The 25,301-nt window shown below is 45.5% G+C and overlaps 1 protein-coding gene and 2 long non-coding RNA genes across 4 annotated transcripts in view; 2 read left to right on the top strand and 1 right to left on the bottom strand.

Moving 5' to 3' along the window:
- The window catches only part of LOC116447978, a 38,066-nt gene extending 24,447 nt beyond the window's left edge, over nt 1-13,619 (top strand). The window contains exon 5 of the long non-coding RNA XR_004241769.1: nt 13,536-13,619. This is a non-coding gene — a long non-coding RNA (uncharacterized LOC116447978). The remainder of the gene's footprint in view (nt 1-13,535) is intronic.
- Nucleotides 13,220-18,880, bottom strand: LOC116447982. Its single transcript, XR_004241773.1, has 2 exons — nt 18,682-18,880; nt 13,220-13,731 (listed from the first exon to the last, which is right to left on the bottom strand). It is a non-coding gene; the product is annotated as an uncharacterized LOC116447982 (long non-coding RNA).
- Nucleotides 18,881-18,950: 70 nt separating this feature from the next.
- C9H1orf21 (chromosome 9 C1orf21 homolog) overlaps nt 18,951-25,301 on the top strand; it is a 115,017-nt gene continuing 108,666 nt past the window's right edge. For both annotated transcript variants that reach the window (XM_032117842.1, XM_032117843.1), the window contains exon 1: nt 18,951-19,095. The gene's annotated coding sequence lies outside the window, so the exon portion shown is untranslated. The remainder of the gene's footprint in view (nt 19,096-25,301) is intronic.

The raw sequence follows: 25,301 nt of genomic DNA, 5'->3' as shown, positions 1-25,301 counted from the left end.
GTCCCTGGAAAGGAGGGGGACGTGACTTCAGTGGGTGCTGTGTGAGCTGGGAGTGACAGAGCACACTCTGCACATCGCGGCACATCCCATCACCCGTGTGTCTGTCACCTGGAGACACAGAGCTCCTCCTTAGAGGGACCGTGCTGGTCCAGCACACATCCCATCACCTGTGTATGCATCACCTGGAGACACAGAGCTTCTCCTTAGAGGGACCATGCAGGTCCAACACCCTAGCTCTGGACTGCAGGATGAAAGGGAGCTCTGGATCGGAGCGATGCCTTCCCTTTGTGTCTCCCTGTGCTCCCAAGGCTTTGATTTTTCCTGACTGTGATCACCAGAGTGGTACTCGCTGTCTCACATGGCACTGCAGGAACACCTTCCTGATGCCCCATCTAATCTGCTGCCCACTTCCAGCAGAGCACATGTCCTGTGTCAGCAGAGATGGGTGTGCCCCAAAGGAAAGCCATCTGAACTGATAGGAGATGAGTAACTCAATGTGATCATAAGAATTAACAACACTAAACATATCTTCGAGAGGCTCTGGGCAAGGTCCTGATCATCACAGACATTCCATGAGCTGCTCTTCGCCACAATATTGTTGTCTTTGATATCCTTAGAGAACAGAAAGTAATGCAAGTTAGTTATATTTTTGCTTTACAACAAGGATACTTCAGCCTCTTGCCTGTTCTCATATCACTCTCTGGGTGATACATATCTAGCTATACAGTATAAATCAGAAAATTACTATCTTTGGCACCTATAATTGGAAAGGTTCTTCCTCTAACAAAATGAGACAATTCTGAAATGGTGCTCCATGAGGTTAAAGAGCTGCTGTTTCTACTTTTCTGCAGTGGGAGACACTGGGAAATTTTTAAATGAACAGATATTTCAAATTTGAGATTTAAATCAGGAATACATGTTATTTCAATGAGATTTTCAAAAGACTTTGTTTTAGTTACTCATGACGTTGTGGAAGAGCTTTGAACAATCCCTTCCCCACTCCAAATCCCAATGGCACCTTCCAAAAATGATGCGGAGCAACAAGCAGGATTCAGACTTCAAAAATATGAAAATATCTGAAATTGTCATTGAAAATGAAAGATTTTATTCTTCACTTTTAAAATGGGGAAAATAAAATATGATGCTAAAGCAAATCTTTAACATAGCACATTTTTCATTTAACAAGAAAAACCAGGCAATAATTTCCATCCCAGTGGAAGAAGTGCAGCTCTTCGCATGGTGTTCTCAAGCAGACTCCCTCTGTGTTAACATGCACCACAAGCTGTAGCTATTTTAATGCTTTTTAGCTTCAGCATTCCTACATGTCATTGAAAGCATCCGGCTTTCCACGAAACAAATCTGTACTTTAATGAGGTAGCTGTCTAGAATACATATTCCTTCCCATGCTATTAGATAGGAAGTTTGGAACTGGAACAATAAAATACACATAAACTGGACCAAAGATGAACATCCTGTGTCCATGGTACAAGGCTCTACTGCCTATGTCCAACGTGGCAAACTGTTCCTTCTCTTTCCACAGTTGTTTTATTGTTCTTTGCTTTTTTTTCAGGGCTGAGCATAAAATCCAGTCACTTCCCTGGTTTTCTATCTATGTGACTTTGCCTTTTAAGAAGAGATGTTAATGAATATGATTAAACTGGCATACCCTTACGTAACATTAAGCTACTTTAAATATATTCCCCCTAATATACCAGCTGTTTTCTGTGAAGAAAAGATTCCCTTCAAGAGATTTCCTTCTAGAGAAGAAATATCCTCTCATTTGCCCCAAAGGAGTTTACTCCTTTACCTTTATAGTTAGACTATGTGTATTTTGAATTTGTCTACTGTTCTCCTGCTCTGACCTTCACCACAATTCCTTCTCAGATCAGAGTTGATGGCTGGGTCTGCTTTCACTCAACTTCCCACAAGGTCATAACTCTGGTGTGGTTTTGCTCTCAGAAAGCAAAAATCCCACCTAGAGTTTCAGGGAGGTGCCATTGCCATTGCAGACTACCAGTTGTATTTTCCCTTCAAACCTCAGATGATCTTTCTATGCATAAGCTGAGCTTCAGAACATGAAATTACTAACAAATGGGAATTTTGCACACCCAACTGGGCATTTTCTTATCTTCCTGGTAAGGAATTGCTGCAGCATTGGATGAAAAAGCAATAGCTGGTGGGTCCCTTGGGAGCCCACCTCTCCACGTGTCTGATTCTGTAGAGGTTTCCCCAGACTGTCACCAGAGAAACTCCTGGTTCTGTATGGAAATGCAGTAGGACAACCAGTGAGGGCTGAGGACTGAATCCACAGGGTTTTTTATTTTGAAAACTAATGGTTTCCCAGTTATTAAGCTAATTCTCATCTCCCTTACTTCATTCCTGGCCATGCAGCAGCTGAAACATCTTCCTCAGTTTTCACTGACTTCTCCTTCCTTCCATGGCTCACTCCTGTGGGATTGTGCCTGTCTGGAGAGCAGAGCTCCTGCCCTATCCTCACAGGGAGGCTGCTGCCTTCAGCTTTTCTCCTGATGCAAAGTGACTGTGTCCTTCTGGGGGGTCATCCATGCTTATGCTTCCATGCATCCAGCTCCAGGGCCTTAGGAGATGCTAAAAAAACCCCTTCCCCAGACAGCACAGCTTGGCTGGGCTGGGCCAAACGTGAATTGGGCTCCACTGACTGCAAGCAGAGCCAAGGCAAAGCTTTCTAGTGTGGCTGTTTAAATTAGGCAATGAGATCACTGCCTGCACTGTCCCTCTGACTGTCCATCACATGCCCAGCACTCATCCCAGGGTGGCTGTTCAGCTTTGGTCACTGCAAAGAGGTGGGAATTACACCTCAGCTCACTGCAGGAAAGGACAGGATTTTGTCATGATCTGGTCAAAAATGTATTTTAACTGCCTGTAAACCTAGGGCAGGGTGCTTCTAGCAATGACTCAGGATAAAAGTGGCATTGTGGCCCTAAGAACTAAAGGAACTTAATTGTATTAAAATACTGAATTTTGGTGACAGACTTCACATCAACCCAACAGGTGGTTTAGTAATAGAATCATTGAATATCCCCAGCTGGAAGGGACCCATAGGGATCAGAGACTCCAACCCCTGGCCCTGCACAGACACCCCAACAATCCCACCCTGTGCATCCCTGGGAGCATTGTCCAAATGCTCCTGGAATTCTGGCAGCCTTGGGGCCATGCCCATTCCCTGGGGAGCCTGGTCAGTGCCTGACCAGTGAGAGACTGCAAACACACCAGGACATTAACAATATCATTCAAGCCATTGAACGCTGCAGCAATAAAGCCAGTTCAATGTGTAATTTTATGAAGAGATTCTCTCTTCAGGTCTCAAAATGTGCATGTCTCTGCCAGTTCTTCTCTTTGCAAATGAAATTTTTATCTTCACATCAATTTCTCCCACCATCAGATTTCAAAGAAGGATGTTCAGTTATCTAAACAGTGAAGCTGGTTTGGGCGCTTGCCAGCTTTGAAGGCATCGTGTTCACTATCCACTGGACTGCTTTGAAGGATGCCTTTCCTCTAAAATACTACATCCTTTAGAGGTACATTTTATTTATATTTTATCGGGTCTTTATTTCTAGAAGTTTCTTTAACCTCCCAGTGGCATCCAGAGGAAATTTCACGGCAAGGATGAGGTAAGTGAAAACCAACTATTAGAAGGGAAGGGTTATTTTTGCTAGTGAAATCAGCAAATGCCTCTGTCAGGAAGCTGTGGATTCCAGGAAGGACAGTTGCTTCACAGCAAACAGGAATACTGTTTCCTCAAACAGCACGTTTTAATCCCTGGGCAGTGGTCACCAGAGATGCCAGGGGACAATAACGGGTAGTGCTCAGGACACTTCTGGTCTGGCCCAGAGGAGATGCAGCATCCTGGGGACATGGGAGGCAAGACTTCCTCATTTTCCCTTTTAGCTGAAGATAAAGAAGCAACAGCACATTGCAGCACCAAGGTGTGCACAAACAGGAGCTCCAGAAACACAGGCAGCCACAACACGGACACAACCAGAAGTACATCTATTGCAAGGCTGGCAAGGGAACTCTTCAAGCCAATCTACCAACCTTCCCTGCAAACCTCGCCCTGCAAATGAGCCATAGCTGCTTTCCAGACTCAGCTGCCTGAGGTGCCCTGTCTCGAGGATGTACATTTGCCTCACGTTCTGCCCTCTGCGACTCAGAAGAGCTGCTGTGAAAGCATCTCTGCTCACATTCTGTAGCCCACGTGGAAACAGGAGCTGTCAGAACTGTCTGCAGGGAAAACATGCCTGCTCACATTTCACCGGGCTTTACTCATTCCTGTTGAGTCACTGCTCCTTTGGGCACTGCTCTGCACCAACGTGTTTGCTCTGTCAGCAGCTGAAAGGAAGGCACAGGTAGGTTCCTCTGGTGCTGGGTGATCCAAGCCTGGAGTTTTACTCACACAGCACAATATTTCTTCATTAAGAGCACTGTGAAATCCTGATGCCAGTGAGATAACAGTTGCTAAACTAACTCACTGCTGACAGGGAATTTTCATCCTTTCCCTAAGACACGTTTTTTTCCTTATTTTAGACATACTTTTTTCACTATGTTGTTCATTATGATGTCTTTCATGACATCAGTGTGGATATTATCTAAAGAACTGAGTAGGAACATCAGATGATGCAGAGGTCAAAGTGTGTTTTGGTGGTTCAATGCAAAGTTTGGAGTTAAGAGTTGAAATCACCTTCTTGGGAACTGTTTGCCTGGGAAATATTTGACAAGTGAAAAACTACCACAGATGACTTATAGACTTGGTCCAGTGTAAATTAACTTTATGAAATTCATATGAATAATTTGTTTCTGTAATTTTAGATTTCACCTAAATCTCTGCCACTATGCAAAATACCTGAATGATAAAAATGCTCAGGAGCATGACAGAGGACTATTTTGCCATTACTTTTAAAGATAAAAAATATTAAAATATGTGAAGTAACATGATCTTAAGCCCAGTAACATACAACAGAAAATGGCAATGGTTACTAGCTAGAAACAGAGTATTTTCAGTAGTAAAATAACAACTTCTTTCTTGTGAGTCTGTCTAGCAACCTCTGCTGTGAACAGAACTATTGATCCAGGGAGGTGTTTTGCTCAGAGGCTGGAATTCAGCCTCCCTGTGTGCAGGCAGCTCTGCTCCAAGCCTGCTGCCCAGCAGGGCTCCAGCCAAGTGGAGATGACCTTGCAGTTCATGGTCTCTGTGTTTTCTGACAGATAAACCCAGGCCCAGCCCAGGCACTGATTTCCCTTTCAGCTGCACATGTACAGGGGCTTTCTTCTGTATCATTTCAAAAATCCAGTTCCTCTCTCTCACATTGATCCAGATTTCAGGCCAGCTTTCACTTGCCTTTCAACCTTCTTATCATCTGCTGCTGAGTCATCTCCCGTGTTTCCTGTAGTCTGGATTAATTCCTTCTTTGGCAGATGGGATTTCCACTCCCACTCTTCCTTCACAGACTCCTCAAGAAAGTCATCTTGCTTTTCTGCCTCAGCTTTTCCATCTCTAACATGGGAATCAGGACACTTTCCTTCCTTGGACCGATTTTGAGAACAAATCCACTTCTGTCTACAGAATACTGTGATGACTGCCACTGAAAACTGCGTAATCAGTGTAATCCATAGTGTGCTTTCACAAGGGTATCCATGAATAAAGAAATGCATTGTATCCCTCTTCCCAGCTAACTGCACCCTAGGAATGGAGAATTACAGTCACATCAAAATTATAGGACAGATGCTGAAGGACAAGTATCAACTGTACCACAGACAGAGGCAGTGTGGCAGGAAAAGGGCAAAAATTGAGGTCTCCACATGGAGCTGAGAATTTGTGAGGCTCAACCTGAGCTCATAGAGAAGGAAGAGGACGAGAAGATGCTAAATGGACCAAGCACAGACAGCTGGTTTCTGAGACGGAAGCAACAGTGATGGAGAATAAAGCTTGGAAGCGCTTTTAGCACCTCATTCAGGAACCAACCTGAGATTTTAGTAGACAGCCCTGTAAGTGCCCTTCCTCCACAGCCCTGGTCACACTATGGTGGCAGAAAACAATCTCCTGAGGAAATCTACAGAGCTGTAGAGTGCTGAAGTTAATGAAAACATCATCCAGCTCTCCATCTGGTACTTGGACTGTGCCAATATTGACCAAATCACTGATGGTGTTAAATAGACTCCCTTTCATTTGAAATGCAAACAGGTAAATATTAGTGCTACCTCTAATAAGACTTGGAGAATGCACACACCAACCCCTGCTCATTACCCTTAGGCATGGCCTGGAGGGTACAGAGCAATGGAGAGGATGCGCTCTGTCCCAGCTAACTTAGACCCAACTGGAAGAAAGCTAAAAGCAGAAAGAGCTCCCAGCTTATGCTGGACACAAGCTTGTGCATTGGAAATGATACCAGAATGTCCTGTATTCATGTTTCATCTGTATTTTCTGAGCTCAGAGTGAGGTCTGAACAGCTCTCCCTGCAGTGATGGGTATTGCAGGATGGATGTGCCTGAGGAACCTCCCCTTCCCTCCCTGTGGTGAATGGGACCAAAGGACACCTGAACTCCTTTGGCTTCCAGGGATGCTTTAATTTATTTTCACCAAACCAAAGAGGGCACAGCCCTGCACACTCTCTGTATACATTCTCTGCTATAGTATGGACTCCTTCTTTGGAGAGTAAATAAAATATTTACAGTCTATAAATCTAGGAAAATTTTTTCTCTTTCAGCAGCAGATTGACTTCCCTGGCCTGCTGCAGGGCAAATTGAGTGCCAGTCTCCAGCTCATCTCATAGCCTACAAGACTTACATATTTTTAGAGAATCTTGGAAAAGATTTTGTGATTTACATACAATCATACGATTTTTTTTGCCAGAGAGGATACTGAGGGCTTCTCCTACAATACAAATTATATTCTGTAACTATTGTTATGAGAGTCTTTTGTAAAACAGCTTTGTAGGTTGCAGACTTTCTTTTGTTTGCTTCCTTTACATCTGCTGTGTTTTATGGGCTCTGCACCACTCACATTTCTGAATCATTTGCATTATTCCTCGTACCCTTTTGGCTGAGAGGAGCGCTGGGTTTTACACAGCACTCTACTAGCAGGACATGCATGTTGAAACAAATCATAATGCTTGGGATTTGTATCATCAAAGTGCTCTTCAAATACAGCCAAATACAGCTTTGCACCATTGGGGTGAGGAACCAAGAAGAGTTTACTCCTGTTTCACTGGAACACAAGTGGGTGAAGTGACGTTGTGTCCCCATGAACCCAGAACATGCCCAGGTGGGACATAAGTGCTGGCCCCCACCAGGCCGAAGGAAGAGCAGGTTCCTTTTATTTTGGAAATGGTTAGTCACAATCAAAGGAGCCCTAATGCTATTTTAAACCATAGAAACACTACCTTTGGTGTGTTTCCATGCAGTCTCAGAAGTTATTGGGCTGATTTTCTCCCTGTCCAACACCATGGAGTTGGGTGAGGCTGAACTTCCTCCAGTGCTTCTTTGGTTGTACACACAAATACATAACAAGATTATGTGTAGTGTGCAGACTCCTGTCTGGTCAAGTATAGAAAATATAGATAACACTTAGATATGGAATAAGATTAATGGGGGCAACTGTTTTCCAAAAGGAAGTATAGGAGCGCAGGTGGTTGCAGAGATGAGTCGAGTAGTCTCGTTCCCCAGCTACAGGGATGTGTGTTAGGACATTTAGGAGCCTGATTTGGTCCTCATTGAAAGGAAAGCAGAAAAACAGTCACCCTCTGCTTTTTGATAACTAGGATGTGCTCAATCTCTTAGTTACTCTGTTTTTTCCTTCATTTAACTGCTTCACCACCAGCTAAAGTCACAAGCGTGGGCATCTGCTAAAGAGTACAAATAGGTCAGGCTTTTTCCTCCACCTTCTGCCCATGAAGTGAACTAAGGAAATGTGAGGTCCTGCTCACCCAGACACCTCAAAGCCTGACATGGAGTAGACCAGCCTAGGGAAGGTGTTTGAGGACAGACTGACATCCACTGAGACACCAAATGCTGCAGCCACTGCTGACAGATGCCTTCAGACCCCCCGTTTTCAGCCAGTCCTTACATTTCAGATTTAATCAGGCTTTTCACACCGTTCAAACACATCTGAGGAAAGGAGTTGCAGAGATGCACAAGGAACCCCCATGAGAGAGGTTTTAAACAAAGCTGATGGGAGAGTGTTCTTCCATTTGTGAAAGGCTTTGCTGGATGGACATTGGGTACTGAGAACTGCCTTCCCCTTTTTGGTCGCGAGCAGAAGTCACAAATAGCACGAGCTGTAGGTTCAGGTTTGCCCCACACCTTTGCAGTGCCAACAGCAGGTCACAGGGGCGAGCACAGCCCCAAGGCCACCTAGGGAGGAAATAACACTTTGCGTTTCCTTACCATAGTTGTGCAAAGGTGGGAAATCTTCCTTTACCATTGCATAGATGATGAAAATCAAGGGTTTTTAGAAGCCAGATGAAGTGTTCCACCTCTGAACATTAACAGAGGCTTGTTTAAGGATCTTTAAAGTGTTTTCTTCCAATCTGGTTCAATCCAACTTTTTTTTAGCATCGCACCTGGGCCTCTGAGTCACAGCGAGCTCCAGAGACTGGCAGTTCTTTCCCTATCCAAAAAGCACAAACACAGACAGAGACGCAAAAGAAACAACAAACCAGTAACAGATGTTTGCATGGTCTCAGGCGTAGCATACCATAAAAAATGACACTGCCACTGGTCCTTGGAGGTAGGTTAATATCTAGTTTGGCTAACAGTTTCGTCAGACTTCCAGGGCAAGAGTAACCTTAGGGGGTATGTCTCCATATTTTTTGAAGCCTGGAGCACCCCATCCCACCAGCAGCAGCCTGCAGATGCCATTGGAGCTGATGCAGAAAGGTTACAGCTTTCCTTTCTTCTCCTGTAGCACTGTCAGTATGACTTTCAACTCTTACCCCACCCAAAAAAAGCTGCATTATCTGTATGTTTAGCTGGATCACCTGGGTGGGTATTAATACACAGTCATGTGCCCAACTCCTGCCTCTGCTGTGGCTCATCAATTTAGGGAAGCTGTTAGTGACCCTCAGCTGGTTTTGTAAAACTACAATTAACGTGGACTATCGCAGGCTCAGACCGTGGAGGAAATGTCTCTCTCTTTTTTTCCTAAGGTCAGATTCTCTTCCAGCCCCCATGGTCACTGGTGACAGACATTCTTCTGGATATCCATTGTCTTTTTGCCATGAAAAGCACTATTTGACCCACAGGCAGACTCGCATCTCTCCTCCTTGCAGAGGTTTCTTTTCTGATGGAGGTGACAGGAGACAGCCACCCTACTCAATCCATTTGGGACCCTGCACAGGGATAAGGAACACCAGTAGATTTTCTGTGTGGTTCTTCAGAGACAGGTTGTACCAAAGCAGACTCGGGGAGAGTTGGGCAAGACGTTCAACCTTCTCCACATCATCCTGCGGACCTGTTCTGGTTTCCCCTCACCTCTCCTTGTTGTTCAGCAACAGAAGAAGCTAGTGAGAAGGCCCCACTTCACAGAGGTCTTTGGACTTTAAAAAAAGAAATATAGTTGAATTTTGCAATAACGAATAACACAGAACTGCATTTTGCTACTGCCCTTCACTTGTTTGAGAGTGGCCAGAATGTTTTCATACCATTTTTATCCATCAGCCTCTCCACAGCCTCTCACTGGGATGTATAAATTTTTGAACAGGACATTGAATCTGAATTTCTAGGTCCATAATAGTCTCCATTGTCCAGACATTATGATGGAAAGCGCATTTTTTCATTCTGCTTAAACATGCATGAATAACACCCAAACAGTGTGTGGTATTTTAACACGTTTCAATGGAAACACTAATTCTGACTTGTCCCCAAACCAACTTAACTTACCTGGAGTGAACTCCTAAGTGATTTACAACTTGTAATCACCTTGAGTGTCTACTATGACTTTGTGGAAGACTTGCCTTTTAATGCCTCCTATTGCCATCTCTCTCTATGTCTAACCTACAGAGATGATTAAGACGAAACTGCTGGCAATACCTTCCCTGCCTTTTTGTAAGGAACATCCTTCTTTCTACTAACATTTTGCTTCTTCCTTCCAGAAAGAACCTTTTGAGCAGCCTAGGGAGCAAGGGGGTTTGTTCTGATAACGAACTGAAACCCCTTTTTTCAGTAGTTACTGCTGAAGTGGGAGCATTTCCACAGATGTGCAAGTTGAAAATGACAAGGACGAAGGACAGATAGACACTAAAAACATAGGAGAGCAAGAAAGGCAATATTCTTGACATGTTTATTGAGAGGAAGCTCCCAAAAATGATGAGGAAATTATTGTCCTCCTCAACACCATCAATTGCCCCCAAGGGTGGATTCACCTTACATGGCTTAGACAACAGGATGTAGGTGCCTGTGCTCGTTCCAGCTATCCCAGCAAAACACAAGCCTCTGGAAGGTCATTCACTTCATTTCAACACAAACCAACCTTTGGAGGTCCTTATTTCCCTTCTCTGACTCTAAAGGTATCCATGGAGTACTTGCTGTAGCACAGACATCTATCTGACTCTGAGATGTCAGGAGAAGGCAGGCAAATCCTAACCCACGGCTCTGCATCATCAGCTATATGTAAAAGCTACAATGAAAATGCATTTGTGATTAATCACATATCCTTACAAGTTGTGAAATTCCATGTAATAGTTCCCTTATGAATGATAACACACACTTCCTGTCAGCTTAATATTTTCTGTAAAGGTGCACAGCAACAATTGCTCCAGAAGAGCTCAGTGTTTTGGACCAAGTTACAGTTTCTAAGGGAATTATAACTTTGCTTTGATTTGAATGCAATTAAATTCTCTGCCATAATAGCAGCATAATGACAAGAATACTTTTTATTTCCTTGGCTTGGAAATTAAAGGGAATAACACACATTGGTGCAGAAGGAAAGAGACCTTCAATTCCATACAGACAGCAGTATTCCCAAGTCAGTGTGTTCTCCTTTCTGGTATGAAAAGGGATGCAGGAAAACCCAATTATATATTTCTTTTTAATGCCCACTTCCAGTGCATGAAAAGCAGGAAGTTGTGCCAGCAGTTAGATCATGGATGCCTAGCCATGGCTTCTAGCTTTTCTTCTCAGCCCACTCTGGGCTTTAGGCTACTTATTGAATCCCTGTTCGCCTGCCTGAGTTGTTGAGACCTGAGATTTGATCTGATAAAAGCTGTGTACAGGTTTAAGTTTGCACAGTCCCTTGCTGTGATGTTGATAAATGCCCTGGGTAGAGCACAAATGATGACTTCATCCATGCCAGTTCTACTGCTCGAAGCCATCCTTCAACTATGAACTTAGAATGTTGTTTGTTTGTTTGTTTGTTTGTGGGGTTTTTTTTGTGCATAAAATACATGAAAAAAATCCCCAAATTCTTCATTACTGTTATAGTCACCAGTTTTTGCTTTATGTTCTTGCAAGCAGTGTTTTTATGGGCTCCTGAAAGACTGATTTGCATAAAATTTAACAGTGTTTATCTCCGAATGTAGGAGATACAAGTGAGATCTTATCACAAGTAAACTGCTGTTATTATATTCTGGCCCCCTGCCAAGGAACCATTACATGGCCACTCTTATCTATCACACCAACCCAACCCTTCCCCAAATCCCTGTGTGAAGGATGGCTGCCCAGTAACCCTTCCCATTGGAGCCAAGGCCTTAGCAGGTTCCCTTGAGGCATTTGCCACAGGAGCACATCCCCATGGATGTGCTCTGTGATCACCAGCAGCCTGTAGGGGTTGGTAGTGCAGAGCCAAAAGTAGTGCTGCACAGAGGGTTTCTGGGTGGGACAGGTTCTCTTTTGTCGCTTAAAACTCGAACTTAAAACTAGGCTTTAACTTAAAACTGTGTGTATTCTGAGGGAGGTGAGGAGTGGGAGTGGTTCTGTGCTTCGCAAACACCTGTGCCAGAGAAGAAATCACCAGTGAGCAGCATCCCTCCCAAAAGGAGATGCCCACCTTTCCCCAGGAGGAGGTAGAACTGCTCAAACAAGTGTTCTCTGTATAATTTAGTGTCAGAATGAACTGTGTTAAAGCATAAGAGGCTTAAAGAGAAAGTCGTGCAACCCTACCTGGTACTGAGAAACAAATGTGCAGCCTAGAAGAAAATGTTCTTGGCTTTTTTGGTGCTAACTAAGTAACGAGTGTAACTCAGCCTGTGCTTTGGATCCAATTCTGCACCTTGAAAGCCAGAGGAACCTGCTGCTGATGGCCTGAACAGGACCACAGTACCCAGTCATCATTTGCCACTCCTTCCCTGGGTTTTCAGACCATATATTGCCTGTTTAGAGAAGAAGCAGAATAAAGGGGGGAGGGGTTCTGGTGAACTGGGCCTTCAGGCACACAAATAAAAGTCAATCTTGGGAATTGGATTTGATGATCCTTGTGGGCCCCTTCCAACTCAGGGTATTGTATGATTCTGTGATTCCGTGATCTTCGCTGATTTATCATAGCACAGGCATACGGCCTATGATTCCAGTCCCAGCACGAAGCATACTTCAGGCTAAAACCCCACTGTACTAATTTTGACAGTACCTGTTCTGCATCCAAATGTTGAACAGCTGACAATTGAAGTTCCTGCTTATTCTTTCCTCTCTCAGACCTTGCCGGAAATTTACAGACAGTTTTGCTAAACTGTTAATCTGGAATTAGGATTGGATGCTCTGCCACGGGTCTTTTCTTCTTGTTTATACAGCTTCCCAAATGGGGGTGGCTTATTGGAGGGCTTATCTAACTATTTTGTCTTATCTTCCCTAACTGCAAGCTCAGGTATAAAGAGAATAATTGAATAATAATTGAATCTGCAGAGTAAATAAACAAACACTGCACAAAGAACTGGGATCAGTAAAGATTGCCTGAAAATTCCCAGGTGTATCTGTAGGTTTCTCCTACAGCTGGGCTTGCTATGTGTCCTAGGGTTTTAATGTAGGCCCTGTTCTATGATGATGAAGTTGTGAAACAGAGAACTCAGGAGAATTATGCAGCATTAAGTGACACAGAATAATCTTTGACTCTTTCTAAATATTTCATTCTCCTTTTTGCCCTCTGAACAGGTGTAGTGCAGGGTGAGGTGAATGGGAGCAGTTCATACTTCTGAGGGCATTATTTATTCCGAGATAATTATTTATTGGTTAAAATGCATTCTCTCTTATATGCCCAGAATTTGCAATCCATATTTTTCTTTATTGCAGATTAACATCCATTTCCATTTTAATAATGATGGTGAATGCAATGAGCAGGGCCAGATGTGCAAAACAAACATTCACTAATTTGTAGTCGTTTAAACATGTAAAGCTAGTCTTTGATGTTAAAACACCATTAAAAAGGAACTGGGAAGTTCACACGTCTGTTCCTGTGTCGCTTGTCAAGCAGCAGAACAGCTCAAAGAGCAGCTTGTTGGTTTGCAGCATCAAACCCACCTCAACAATTTTGGCATCCTGTAAAAAATGTTGGTACCTGACATCTTCAAATTTTATAGGACATGGAAAATCCATGGGAGGAAACTGCATCTGCAGGGCTCGTGCCTTTCTGTGCCCTCTCTTCTTTCTCCAGCAGCATCAGCAATGTGGTCCATGCGAGCCTGACTTCAATTCTCCAGCAGTCCTTGGGGATGGAAGAATGGCTTCATCACCCTGGCAGTCAGAGTCCACGCACAGCGACCATATTTTCCAGCCCTGGGGATTATGTTTACAAAAATCTTTGAATATCAGCACAGTTAGGAAATCATTCAGTGTTTTGGGATAACAATCCTTAAAGGGAAAATGAATTTGTCATTGTGGTGTTTACTTTAGCCAGGATCAAGGTGATAGCAATTAATCAAAATCCTTAAACTGGCAGCAGCTTGTGCAGCATTTTAGTTTTCCTTCTGAACTCCTGTTAATTGAGAAAAATGTGCAGCAATTTCACCTATTTTTCTATAAGGCAAGCCATGACTGTTGGGGTCTCCTCCCCTGCCGTGTAGCCCTGGGAGAGGGGCCCTGAGGGCACAGACACGGGGTTTCCCTGTCCCTGCTCAGCCTCGTTCCCATTGGTTGGTTTGTGTTCCCTGCGCGGGCAGAAGGACCCTTGGTCCGGTGACTGGAACAGTTCCTCGGCAGAGCTCCGGCCATGCGGCTGGAGAAATAAACATCTCTGAAACATCTAGCAAGAATCTGTCTGTCCATATATATTTCCTTTCCACGGGACTCCTGGTTTGGTATATGCATGTTGCAGGATCCCCACTGCAACATAATGGTGGAGAATGCGGGCAGAACGATCCCCGATCCCTAAGTGACTGATTTGTGTGAGTAAACCCTGGAAACTTTGGATTCCTCTTCTTGGTTTTGCTTTGCTATTCCGTATCTAAACTATGGAGGAACGGTGGGAAGACTCTTGGCTCTCAGAGACGCATATGGACATTTATCTTAAACTTAAAATGATTCTTGAGCAACGATTTGTAAATTTTAGCTTGATTCAAGCTCAAAAAGAACTGAAACACTTCCTGGCATGGTTGTTTAAGAACTTTTTCTATGTTTCTTGGGATTTAATTATTACCAAGGGTTTTTGGAAAACCGTTTGGACACAGTTAATACTGGAGTCAAAATATATGCCGATGGAAGAATATTTTCGTGAATATTATTTAGTTACCGAGACTGTTGAGCAATGTCAGCTGTGTCCTGGCAAAGGGAAGCCTGCCTCAGGTGTGGCCCAGGCCACGTGCACCGAGCGCTCTGCGAGCAGCAGCAAGGCAGTTCCCGTGTGCGGGCGGAGCCAAGCGAGCCGCAGTGTCGGTGGCGGAGCGAGGCGCGGCGGGAGCGGCGGGACCCGGCGGTGCCCGCCCGGCCGCGCGCAGCGCGTGGTGGAGCGAGCCCCGTGAACGCCCGACCGAGAGGGGCGGTGCGCGGGCGGTGGCGGGCGGCGGTGGCAGTGGAGCGGAGCCGCGCCCAGCCGAGACGCGCGCTGGAGCAGGGCGCGGGGGGGTCGTCGCTCGGGGACCCGGCCGAGACGTGGATGCAGCGCCCGGCATCGGCAGCGAAGCTGCGACCAGAGGAGGCGACGCACGGAGAACTGAGCGGCGCGGCCCGGCCCGGCCCGCGCAGCCCCGAACGCGACCCCGGGAAGAGCGCGCAGGCACGAGAAGCCCCGACAATTCCAACACGGGAGCGACCGAAGGAGAGAGCAAAGACACAGCGAGACAGAAAACAGCAGCCACTCGGAAAAAGGAAAAGATCATAGTAACTAAGATCTTATGGATAGTAAAATGGTATAATGTTAAGCAAAATTATGGTTTTATAACAAGGTGTGACAACCAGCAAGACATATTCGTGCATAGAACTGCTATTAAAAAGAATAACCCTGAAAAATGCATCCCAAGCTTGGGAGATGGAGAGGTAGTGGAATTCAAAATTATACGAGGTAGAAAAGGGTTACAAGCATCGCAGGTCACTGGGCCTGATGGTGTTCCTGTAAAAGGCAGTATATATGCTAAAAATCGTAGTCATGTTAGACAATATCTCCCTTGTAAACCCCCCCTACAGTCTCCCTTTCCTAATCCCACCTTTCCCTTTTACCCTATGTCCTATTACCCTCAGTGTATTCCCAATCCGTTTTTTCACCCATGGTTTCCCTCACAAAACCATGCTTTTGCCAATTGTTTCCCCAAAAATCCCTTTCCAATGCCGAGTGGGGGAGGAAAAGGGGGAGGGAAGAAGTTAAACCCTCTCCTGCCTCAGTTTCCCCACAAAGCATGCTCAGAGAGTTCTGTCTCCCTTCTGTCAGCCCTAAGATGTTCCACAGAATCTGATTGGACATTTAAAGACTCAGGAGGGTGGCTTGTTTTGTCTTGAAACTGTTCTTGTTATGTTTATCCAGTTGTTTTCATTCTCCTTTTATTAAAATAAAACGGGTGAGGTGTTGGGGTCCCTCCCCCGCCGTGTAGCCCTGGGAGAGGGGCCCTGAGGGCACAGACACGGGGTTTCCCTGTCCCTGCTCAGCCTCGTTCCCATTGGTTGGTTTGTGTTCCCCTGCGCGGGCAGAAGGACCCTTGGTCCGGTGACTGGAACAGTTCCTCAGCAGAGCTCCGGCCATGTGGATGGAGAAATAAACATCTCTGAAACATCTAGCAAGAATCTGTCTGTCCGTATATATTTCCTTTCCACGGGACTCCTGGTTTGGTATATGCGTGTTGCAGGATCCCCACTGCAACACATGACTGTTCTCATTTCTCCCATTTCTGAAGTGAAGAGCTTCATTAAAATATCAGGAAATCATCAGTGCCTTTCAGAAAATAAAACAGGGTAACTTAGGCATTTGAAACAGTCTTCAGCCTGAAACACAGTTGTGCTGAGAGCAGCTACCTGATTCAAGTAATGGTCTATTTTTTACCCATAACAAGTAGGACACAGGTACAATACAAATACTTTTGGCGTTGACAAGCGAACTGCATTCCCATTTTTAGGGGAAGACAGACAGATCCTCATTAGCACTGCTGTATTGATACAACTCGGGCAACATGCGAGGCATGCACACACTGATTACACTGCAGTACTGTGATGAAAGCCAATTTTTTTTCCCCATAAATAGGCCAAATTGGTGTTTCTACACCAGTGGTTTACCTGCTATCTTAAGAGGCTTGTTCTTTTCTTTTGGCACAGAGGTGGAGCTGCTTTCAAAAGAAAACAACCAGGTACAAGCCACTGACTTTCCATACTCAATTATATCATCTTTCCTCTTTCCAAGAGTTTTGAGGGGCTTATTATTATAAAAATAATGATAATATTGTCTTTGCAAATATTTGTCTCTGGCTACTTTTAGTCCATGACTCTCCCAGATCCAAGTCAATTCATTCCCGCAGCAGGAGGAGAACTGAAGCAGGAAAGCCAATTTCTGTTCTCATGTACAAAAAAGTCAGGATGAAATTTGTCCTCTTCTTGCAGGAACAACCCCCAGTACTTGGTTTTGATATTAAACCCATAATTTATTCTTGGGTAATGAACTAATACCTGCTTTAAGCATCACTAGGCAGGGACAGAGCACCAGGCACAGCTGATGGGCGCTACCCTTAGTACCAAATATGTCCTAGATATCAGAAATTGTTTACACTGTTTATAATTTTTCAGCTTCTAAAAATAACTCTCCAGTATGCACTGTCTCATCACAGAAATGAGAAAAACAAACACCAGAAATCAGGGAAATAGCTATTTTCTGCTTTTAGACATATCATTGACTACATGAGAGTGGCAGACAAAGACTCCATCAACAAATTTGTGCATAAGGAAATAGATTTTCATGTAAATAATTATTATGAATGTTAACTAGCTGCACACATCACAAGGAAAACATTAGGGAGGTTTGTTTGGGGAGGCTAAACAAAATATGTTTGCTTCGTGCTGTTCTTTTATGGTCATTTTTATTGGAAGCACAGTTTATAGAGGCATAGCAATCATATATGTTTCACTGTAAAAGCACCACATTTCTCTGGAAACAGTAGCAGGCTCTCTGCAGAAAAAACAAAGTTGGCCAAACTTCATAGTTATAAACCTAGAGTTGAAAATATTCCCTCTTTTGGAATGTCTCTTGATGTTGTTTATGTGCACCTTTATGATAGTGATTTCCAGTGCAGCGAAAAATAATTAATTGCTAGAAAGTTGAAGGTAGAAATGACTTCAAATGGGATCTTGCCAAGGATTTGGCAAACAAACTGTTAGCTATTTCAACATTTTCATCATGGTGAAGGAAAAATGTCCTCAGATGAAAACTTATCTGCCTGGATTATTGGATGATACTAAAACTCTAAGTGATGAAAAGGATGTAAGCTTGCTGGAGTCTTTCTAGTTCACATGGTAGCATTTCCTGGCAGTAACAGTCTGAGACAGCTTTTATAACCCAATCTTCAAAGAGGCCTCACCTCTATCTCCAGTTTTTCAGCTGTTTTCATTAAAAACTCTGCCTCTGTAAACAGAAAAACATGGGTTTCCAGCGAAAATTTGGGTGCATGGTGCCATAGAGCTGATAGGCATTTCATTTGTGGGAAAACAACTTCCATGCTAAGGAGGAGAACCACTCTGCTGTCCCCCTGCTGAGTAGGACAAGGACACCAAAGTCAGAAGGGCCTGTGTTTGAGATCCACAGAAATATCTCAAAGGCAGGTGCCAAGAGGTTGGCACCAGACTCTTTTTGGTGGTGCCCAGTGACAGGACAAGGAGCAATGGACAAAAACTGAAACACGAGAAGTTTAACAACATGGAACCATGGAATAGCCAGAGTTGGAAGGACCCACATGGTCATCAAGTCCAGCTCCTGGTCCCGCACAGACACCCCAACAATCCCAGCCTGTGCATCCCTGGCAGCGGTGTCCAAACGCTCCTGGAGCTCCGGCAGCCTCGGGGCTGTGCCCATTCCCTGGGGAGCCTGGGCAGTGCCCAGCACCCTCTGGGGGAAGAACCTTTCCCTGACCTCCAGCCTGACCCTCCCTGACACAGCTCCGGCCCTTTCCTGGGTCCTGTCCCTGGTCACAGAGAGCAGAGATTGGAGCTGCTCCTCCACTTCCATGGGGAAGAACTTCTTTCCATGGGGGGAGGCAGAGCTCTGGAACAGCTGCCCAGGGAGGGTGTGGAGTCTCCAACGCTGAAATATCCCAAACTCACCTGCAAGTGTCCCTGTGTCACCTGCTCCGGGTGACCCTGCCTTGGTGAGGGGTTGGACCGGATCATCTCCAGAAGTCCCCCTTAACCCCATCGATTCCATGAGTCTGTATTTGTGCATCTGTGACCTCACCGGGAGCCTGCTGCTTTCCCGCTCATGGCCTCTGGCCTGCGGCGCCGGGCTCCGTGTGCGGGATGAGAGGTGCCCGTACCCCCGCACCCCGGCTCCTCCCCCGTGGTGACGGCCCCGCGCCCGCCCCGCCCCGCCCCGCCCGCCCGCTCCCCGAGAGGCCGCTCGGCTCCGCTCTCCTTTGCTCAGCTCCGCTCCCCGCCGCCGCACACCGCCCGGGAGCCGTCGTTGCCTGCGCCCGCCGCCTGCTCCGGCCCGGGGGAGCCGCTCCGAGCAGGGCTGCCGAGGTGAGCGCCCGGGGCCGGGGCAGCGTAGGCCGGGGACCGGGGCAAGCTTCTCCATCCTCCGCGGGGCCGCTCCCGCCGCCGCTTCCTCGCTCCCCTCTCCATTCCCTTATTTCTCGTATCCCGACCCCCCCCCCCCCCCCCGGCCTCCCGCCCCCCGCCGCCGCCTCCGGCCGATATTTTATTCATGGCCCGGCGGGCTTTGTGCGGAGCGGGCTCGCCGGGAGCGCCGGACCCGCGGCGGCGGCGGGGAAATGGCTGCGGGTGGGCGGCTCGGAACCCCCCCGGCCCGGCAGCGCCGGGGCCATCGCGCCCGGGGGGCTCGGCTGTGGCTCCGCGGCCGGGGCGGGAACGAACCCTGCGAGCGGCTCTCCGCAGGTTTTTATATGTATAGCTGTATGTCGATATCTGTATCTATTTATCTATATTCTTTTTTGATGTTCGGCAGCAGCGTATTGCAACACCGACCGCCCGTGCGCCGGGCGGCACTTACACCATCACCGAGTTAACTGTAGATGTCAGACTGTGCATACTCTGGGGTGATGTCAGATTGGTAATAACGCGCAGAAATGGGAATTCGGTGCGGGCAGACCGTGATGGAGACGGCACAGAGACCCAGCTGGCGCGGACAGACCCGGCGGAGCTGCTCTTTACCCCGGTGCAGGGCCTGCTGCGGGGGCAGTGCCCCGGCGCGGGCGGAGCGTGGGGGCACTGCGATAATTAGCATTATTTGTGGGTAGCTGCGGACTCGGAGGAGCAGATATTTGTGCCTGGAGCAGAGATACTTGGCTGGTTTTGCCTTACAAAGGTATTCAGGCGTGTGTTGATTAGAGAGTCGGCTGATGCCTGTCTTGTCTGCAAGTTGTGCCATAAGGCAGCCTCCTCCGGTATCATCAGTCCAGAGTAGGAATTCTGTTGTGTGCTGTGGAAAGCTGGCTGTGATCAATAGGCAGTGTCATGTTAGCTCCCGATACTGCCTCTTGATTTCTCGCAAGCTGATCATGGACCAGTGAACTAAAGCTGAGAGATGCTGAAACATGTCCCTCAACTTACTCAGTTCCCCCTTCGCCTGCCCTTCACTTTCCCTATCCCCTGGTTCGTTTGATTTCAGTGGAAAAATTCTGGTTCTGAGCCTGTTCAGAGAAATCCGTGTGTTTTGGTTTTGCTTGTCTAACTTGCGTGTTTGATGATAGCTGAATGGCTGAAGATCCCCTTGCACAGGGTCTGGGGGTATTTGCCCTTCTGTACAAGTGAAGTGAACCGATACTGCTTGATGTTGTTTAACCTTGTATTATCTTAGGCATCATATGATGAAGCAGCTTGATTTGTTTAAGGCTTCATGATGATGCAATGCAATAATAATTATAAATCTTCTCATTGTCTGAAGAATCTTTAAATACTACTCTGTCTTGGGAGGTACTTCATGCGTGTTTATTCCCAAGAGGCGCGGGCATGGATGAGCAGGGTTTGATATTAATCATCTTCATTTTGGGGTGGGAGGGTGGGAGCAGTTTGGCACAGGTGCTTTAAGTTGTAATTTACGGGTGTGATGTCATGTGCTAGATAAGCTTTCATAGGATCTGCCATGTAAATTATGGCCTTTGTTTATATACGTGCAATTACTTGTTTTGAAAATCCATGCTGTATAGTTTGCTTGCTAGCCTGCGCCAGAGATGTGAATAAGATCCAGCAGAATGTGCTTCAGTTGCGCAATGGAGCTCAGTGGTTGAAAACATTTTTCTTTGCTTTGTGCTTGCAGCCTGCTCCAGGTGCGAAGGTGCTCCGTGGCATCCGCACACTGCGATGTGCGTGGTGGTTGGCTGTGAAAGCAGTGGCCAGGTGCTTTGTTTATTTTCTTCTTTCTCCATGATCTAGTATGTTCCGTTCTTCAGAAGAAGCAGGGTGCTGAAATGACTTATTTCAACTAATGTGTGCCGGAGAGACCAGCTTGGTTATTTCAGAATGCTGTGGTTTGTTACGCAATCAGATTAACAAAGATTAAAATGATCATTCAGCTTTGGGTAAATATGATCGATAGAACAGCGTGGATTAGGGTGGCTGTTTACATTGGGCAGATCTGCTGCAGTTGGTGTGTTGCAAATATTGGATGGAAACAGAATGAGTGGACACAGTAATGTACTAAATAAATTTTTAGTAATCTCTTTGGGATTATGATGTACTTACTATCGATTGTCTGTACTCCAAGAGCTTCTGCAGTGCCTTAGGTGCTGCCTGCATGCATGGGCAAACTTACTTTCAGCTTCATTTAGTTGACAGTCCAAGGCCTCGTCGAACTTCTTTGTGTACAGCTGGTGTACACCTGGGGTGCGGTGCGGGCTCTGGGCTACTGCAGTCCAGGGGTTGGGTCAAGTGAGATGACCAATGCTCAACCGGAAGCTTCCTAAATTAAACAAAAAGTACAATTCCAGCCACATTTGCTGAAGCTGGCAGCTCCTCAACTGGTCCATTATTAGTTGGCCATTTCCTGTTGTCTTGGAGGCAGCGTTGCTGCAGGAGATGTTTTCGAGGCTTGTCTCCCTGAATCTGCTCAGCGAGGAGGTGATGACGAGCGGGCCGCACCTCAAAGATTGTCACAGGCACCACTGTGCCGGAGGTGAGACCCTGCCAGGAGAGACAGCAGCTGAGAGGGGAAGGGGCAAGCTGGGATGCGGAGGAAGTATCCAGAGCGTGGGGAGGAGAGGGAGGTGTTGGTCAGCATGGACTTCTCTGTGTGTGTGCAGTGCCTTGCTGGGACCCCCGTCTGCAGCTGCACTGTGGTGGGCTCACCTGGGCTCTGCTGCTATAGTAGTGCATCTGAAAATACAGGATGTGATGGCATCCAGGGTTTGGGGGAAAGGAGGAATAACCAACTCCTGCAGTCAGTTTTCCAGAGGCCTTCGCATTGGTGTGGAGCCTGAGCCCTTCCAATCTTCTTCTCATTTAGGGAAAGGTAAGGGACCCTCAAGGATGCTGCTTTTCCATCCTCTCGCAGGGAATGGAACAGGACTACATTTTGAATACGTGTTCAAAAATACTCTGGAAAGAGCTTATTATTATTGTTATTTATTTTCTCGATGGCTGTGTTTAATTCTATATAAGCAGACATGTAATTGCAAAGGGATTTCACAGGCACTTGCAAATGTCTATCGCTGTGCTACTGGCTGCTCTCTGTGCTGTGTAACATCCGTGATAAATGTGTACATAAGCACATTTTGGGTACACTGGAATCTAAAGAGGTACTTTGGGGAATAGGTAATCTTATTAAGGCTGTGTTGTTGTAGGATGTTCAGAAGAGACAGTGTGGAATCAGTAATGTTAAGACTATTTCTTTTACTGTTGCAAGTTTACTTCAGGTCTGATTTATTAACAGGTTGGTTTCTTGTCATCTTCAATCTTGTGAATGAAGTAAGAGCAGTTATTCTGTGTCAGACTAGAGGTCTGTCTAGCTCGGTAGCTCTTCTGATGGGACCACTTCCAGGTGCATGGGAAAACTGGAACAACGACGTTCTCCTCCTTATAAACCCTTATAGCAGTCACTGCTCTAGGAGACCTTTGGGCTGGCAGTTCCAGGGAGGCTTATGTGTTTAATAGCTTCTGATGGATTGTCTTCTCTAAAAAATGTCTTAATTAGTTTTGAAAAACTTCATGTTGTTAGCGTTCACAACCTCCTGTCCTGGTGAACTTCTGGTATAATTGTCCAGTCTGAAAAGGATTCTTTTTTTTTCATTTTACAGTTTGCCATTTGAAATGCTTGTGATTTTATCTGAATTCTGGAAGAATATATTTCTTTCTAGATTTTCACACAGAAATTAACGATATGTGGGGATGCTTAGAAGGTATGTCAAGATAACTGCTTTATATTTGCAGTGAGGTATAATCCCAGCCCTGTTTACAGTCACCTTTCATGCATAGGTACCATTATGGCTGTCATATTTAGGTGACTGCATGCAAAAAAATGTTCAAATAGAAGAAGTGATTTCTGCAGCTGTACATCCTGGACCTAGACTGGGGTAAGTCTTGATTCAGAACCACTCAGATGACAAAAGAGTTGCTGCAAGCCAAGGAATAACTTCAGCAATGCTGCTGGAAGATTTACCAAAGTAAATCTTTCAAGGCATCTGGTGTAACATTTTAGGAGATGTGGAAGGATGCGGAGAATGGAATTTAAAAGTTGTATTAAAGAGCTTGAAGTTAAGTAATACAGATTCCAATAAGTGCAGCATGATGCAGAAAAAGCAGTGACTCAGTCCCTGAACTGTTCTATAGGTTGGCTTCTACCATGCCATCCTTGACCATTTCAGGAATAGATGGGTGGTAATGAAGTTGTGGTTGAAATTCCACTTTTCTTTTTGTGGCAGGGGAGCAGGATCCTTTGGCTGTGAATTGACCTACAGTATTTGTTTTTGTGCCGGTGGTTCAGGAGTCTGGGTTGCAGGAGCCCTCTGGGTCACAGACTTCTGGATGCTGGTGGTAAAGTTGTGTTTGGTTTATTAAAAGAAGCTCTTCAAAGGTTGGCAATTTATTGTTAGAATCATACAATCGAAGAGTATCCTGAGCTGGAAGGGACCCGTCAGGATCTCCTGGCCCTGCAAAGGACACTGCAACAATCCCAGCCTGTGCATCCCTGAGAGCGTTGTCCAAATGCTCCTGGAGCTCTGGCAGCCTTGGGAATGTGCTCATTCCACGGGGAACCTGGTCAGTGCCCTTACTGTGGCAGCCTCCTAAATCCTGTTGATAAAAATGAGTGGAATTTTCATGTTTTTAAAGCAAATAGAAATTCTTCGTCTTGTCATTTCTACTGTTATTTCACCCTTAAGCTTGTAAATTTATGATTAAACTGGGTGGGATTTCAGCCTGATTGCTTACGGGTGGAATAATAGACTGACCAGACAAAGATTTTCTTTTTGTTTTAAAAATAGAGAGGCTTACATAACGATGCTGTACAGAACAACAGTATATGTGTATGGATAAGATCTCTGGAACAGTGTTAATCCGACAGCATCCCTTGCCTGCGTGTCTGCTGTTGCTTGTTTCAAAGGAAGGTAATTCTGGAGTGAGAAGATGGCAGTGCCAAGTGATTTAACTGGAGTATTGATCCAGTCCTGAGCAGATTTTAGGCAGCGCTCTGGGTTAGAAATTTGGAGAAACACATTTTCAAACCATTGTAAGCTCCTAATTTGTTATCTGAATAAGAGAAAGCTATTCTTTCTCTTTTTTTGTGGAGCACTGTCTGTCTCCTGGTGTTTTGAGTTGTTTGCTGAGATTCATGTCTTAATGTGTGGCATGTGCTTAGGAAACCTGAGGCCCAGTTTTGGAGAATAAAAAAAACCAAACTAGTGAACATGTCCGAAAGCATCAGGATGGGATCCGAGGCTTTCCTCTTGCTATGAAAGTGGCCTCAGTTTGTTCTCCTTCTGTCTCTGTATCTCTAACAGAAAAGCATAGACTTTTTCCGTCAAGTTTGGGAAAAGATAAAGAGCAAGTTCACTTGAAATATATATTTAATAGGGAAAATTTTCCAGGATCTATATATACAGGTGGGCATTTTCCCAAAAGTATGCTAGGTGTTGAGGCCATAAAAATATTGCTGCTAACCAAAATTCCAGCCCTGAATGTATCTATAAATACCGTAGCCTCACCCTTTTGGCTCTGTGAAATGATAAGTAGCTGGAATCATTTCATACATCAGGACATAAAAGGACCTTGGTGAACTTGTGCTTTTATAATAAACAAGGAAAAGTTTGTCCAGGTTGCCCAGTTTATCCACACAAAGACAGCTCTTTGCTTGGGGAGGGGGAGGGCCTTACCTCTTAGACTTTCCTCCTTAAGATTTTTATCTCATCTTGTCCCAAGGTTTTATTAATAAAAGCAAAACAAATTTAATGTTTATGCGTGTTAGGCAGACAGAGCTCTGCGTTTTGGAGTCGTGGCTAATTAGATTTGTGGAGCCTGTGCAATTTTGGATATTGGGCAGGGAGATTGTTTTTGCAGGAGGACACAGAGGAAGGAACACAGTGCTCGTATTCCCTTTCTTACAGTGGCAGCAGCATTTTCCAGGCCCTGTGTGGGTTCATGATGTTGGTGTGCTGTTCCTGGGGAAGCAGGCTTGTTGAAGTTCACCTTTGTGTTTGGAGAATTCCTTTTAAATTGCTATTCAGTAAAGCCCTGAGTATCAGATCTTTGCACATCTCCAGTGGAAAACAGTCTGA

The sequence above is a fragment of the Corvus moneduloides genome, chromosome 9 (genome assembly GCF_009650955.1).
Source record: "Corvus moneduloides isolate bCorMon1 chromosome 9, bCorMon1.pri, whole genome shotgun sequence".
In the NCBI taxonomy this organism is placed as follows: domain Eukaryota; kingdom Metazoa; phylum Chordata; class Aves; order Passeriformes; family Corvidae; genus Corvus; species Corvus moneduloides.
The sequence above is the reverse complement of the archived record's forward strand: the minus strand, read 5'-3'. Positions and strand labels throughout refer to the sequence as shown.